This window comes from Hylobates moloch, unplaced genomic scaffold, assembly GCF_009828535.3.
Source record: "Hylobates moloch isolate HMO894 unplaced genomic scaffold, HMol_V3 SCAFFOLD_4, whole genome shotgun sequence".
Classification (NCBI taxonomy): domain Eukaryota; kingdom Metazoa; phylum Chordata; class Mammalia; order Primates; family Hylobatidae; genus Hylobates; species Hylobates moloch.
In genome coordinates, this window is record NW_026652279.1 from 150871858 (window position 1) to 150875283 (window position 3426).

Consider the following 3426-nt stretch of genomic DNA (forward strand, 5'->3'; position numbering starts at 1 on the left):
GCACTTTGGGAAGCTGAGGTGGGCGGATCACTTGAGGTCAGGAGTTCAAGACCAGCCTGGGCAACATGGCCAAACCCCGTCTCTACTAAAAATACAAAAATTAAACAGGTGTAGTTGTGCAAACCTGTAGTCCTAGCTACTTGGGAGGCTGAAGCATGAGAATTGTTTGAGCCCAGGAGGCAGAGGTTGCAGTGAGCCAAGCTTGCTCCACTGGACTCCAGCCTGAATGATAGAGCAAGACTTTATCTCAAAAAAATGTTTTTTATATATATATATATATATATAAAAATATATGTATAACATGTTATATATAAATAATATATAATATATAGAAATATATAACATGTTATATGTTATATAACATGCATATATAAATAATATATATGTTATATATGTTATATATAACATGCATATATAATAAAATATAAAACATGTTATATATGTTATATATATTTATATATAAAACATGTTTATATACATATATATCATATTCTTTGCTCCTCATCTGGGGTCAGTGAGCAAGAGTGGGCACTGGCGGGGATACTCAAAGCAGAGAGCTGGAGCCAGTCCTTGTGTCCGGGACTCACACTGGCACTTCTGAATCCTCAGAATCCGCTGGCTTTTGAGCTCTCATGATTTGGTGGCGGGAATGGGATTCCTGGTTTGCAGCTCCAGAGGATCGTGCTCCTTCCCTGATACATGTCCCACACAGCCATGTTCTGCCCTGAGATGCAGCATTTGATAACTTACCCCCTTACCACATACCACTTCCACCCACGTCCGGGTCAACTTTGTTCTTAACCTCCTTGAGACTGCCCTCCACCTCGAGAACAGATCTTTTTTCCCCAGTTCATTGAGTTTGGAGTTTTGGATACCATGCAGAAAGTTTACCTTTAAGACTGAGCACTCTTTTGATACCCTTCCTCCCCAAAACGTTCATACTCACGACTGTGGGAAAAGTGAAAGCCAGTACACACAGGAAACTATGGCTGAACACAGGCTCATCACGACTGCTTCTGTGGCTGTTGACCAGCCATCCATCTTTGTGGTGGTGGCACAAGACAGTTTAATGACAGCAGTGAGACTTGCTCTTCAGCATGTGTTCAAGGTTCTTGCAGAATCACACCCCACCCTCTATGGCTTCTTGTGGAGGTGGTTTGATGAAATCTTTACTCTGCTACATCTCCTGCTCCAGCAGTATTATCTGTCTAGAACCAGTGCCTCATTTTCTGAAAACTTTTGTGGCTTAAAGAGAATAGTAATGGGGGACACTCACAAGTCTCACAGATTGGCTAGTGCTGGTCTCCTAAAGAAGCAGCTTTGGAAATCAATTATGTTCCTGGTTCTTCTTTTCTATCTGAAAGTGAAGCTGGAGAAGCTGGTTTCTAGCTGAGAAAAGAGGATGAATATTCTATTCATCCCCCTTCTTCCAACTGGAAACGATTTTACAGACCCTTCCTGGCAGCCTACCCATTTGTTAACATGGCCTGGGAAGGATGGTTTCTTGTACAACTTCAATACATCCTAGGAAAATCTCAGCATCACTCACCACTGCTGAAGCTGGCTGGAGTTCAGCTAGGTCGACTGACCATTCAGGATATACAAGCTCTGGAGCATAAACCAGCTGAAGCCAGCATGATACAGCAATCAGCCAGCAGTGTTAGTGAAAAGATAAAGTTAGCTCTGAAGAAAGCTGTGAGGGGTGTTGCCTTATCCCTGTCAACTGGCCTTTCTGTCCATGTATTCTTCTTGCAGTTCCTTGACTGGTGGTACTCATCTGAAAACCAAGAAACCATCAGGTCGTTGACTGCCCCGCCTACCCCACCACCACCTGTCCACCTAGACTATAACTCTGATTGTCCCCTCTTACCCAAAATGCAGACTGTGTGCCCCTTGTGTTGTAAAACCCAGGTGAATGATACTATTCTTGCCACTTTTAGCTATGTGTTTTGTTAGGGCTGTGTGTTTCATTATGTGAGGAGTCACCAAGCTTGTCCCATTACAGGTTATCCAACAGAAATACAACATCTGATTAAATTCTACTCCCGTGAGAACTGAAAAACAAAATTACATAAAATACTTTATGAAGAAACAAAATAATTATTGGATTTCAGATTTCAAATGAAATATTTCTAGTTAAATTATTGTATTAGTACAAGATAATCACAGTTGTTTGCCTTTTAGTGACTGGAATACAGGGAATTGGTTAGACTTTTGTTTGAAAGCAGAAAGAAAGATAGATGATTGAAACAGTAAGCAGCCACCATCCACTGAGCAGCAACAAAAATGAGAAAGTGAGGTCACCAAATATTAGTGGTTGGAGAAAGGGTCCCATTGACCTATATCCTGGATTCAGTCCACTGAAGAGGCAGAGCTGGCTCACACTGGGGTCTTTCTGATGAAGTTCAACGTATCTGATAATTGAATTGCAAAACACAGAGTGAAAAAACACCAAACAAACCTGGAAGCTAGGGAAATGCTGACAGACCTAAAACCAAGAAGAAATGAGTCCTTTTCTTCCCTCTCCTTGCCTTCAAATGTCTGAACAATGCTTTGTGAGGACAGAACCTCAGCACACTAACCAGCAAAATAGTCTGAGAATAGAGTACTCGAACTCCATTGCTACCATGAAAGAGCAGAGAATTTAGGGTGGAATTGTTGCTGAGAGGCAATAGGTAAATAATCAATACAACATCATATTTAATGATTACAAAATAGTGTAGGTTATGGGCTAACATATTTGGCATTAAGTGTGTTCAAATGAAATTTGTTTGCCCCTTAGAATTTCCAAGTAATGCAAAAATATTTTAGTCCAGGAATTTCTGCCACTTAGCTAGTAAAGCTTCTATAAGCCTCAATTTCTTTAAAATGAGAATCTGTCATAATCCTTTGTGTTTCTAAAATTCTATAATTCTCACATCTTTATCAGTATAAAATTTTTTATAAGTATAAAACATTATACTTTATATAATTTTTTAAATGTAGTTAAGTCCATTTTATAGGTAAAACAAAGACAAAATCAAAGTGTGGTGTCCAGGAAATAGACTTGAATGCAGTTTTACAGGCATGCATTCTATTCCTGGCTGCAGCAATATCAATAATTAGAAGTTAAGGCAACTAATTAACTTCTGTGACAATCAATCAGTTCATCTAAAAATAATTAACAAAAATAACTACCTTGCAAGTATATTATAAAATTAGATATAAAAGGCTGAAATCATTCTTGAAACATAACAAGGGTGTAATAAAAAAACTGCAAGAGTGATTTGGCAGTGATGTTAAGATTATGTTGATTTAACCCTAAGGCTATGCAAGTTGTAAGGCAACAAAACAATATTACAACCAAATTATTTAACCCTTATAGGCATAATATTGATAAAATTATTAATGTGTAGTATCCATAACACATAAAAATATCTAGAACAG

General features: G+C 38.6%; 1 pseudogene; it reads left to right on the forward strand.

The window, feature by feature from the left end:
• The first annotated feature begins 726 nt into the window (after positions 1 to 726).
• Positions 727 to 2058, forward strand: LOC116466468 (peroxisome assembly protein 12-like; annotated as a pseudogene).
• Positions 2059 to 3426: the final 1368 nt, after the last annotated feature.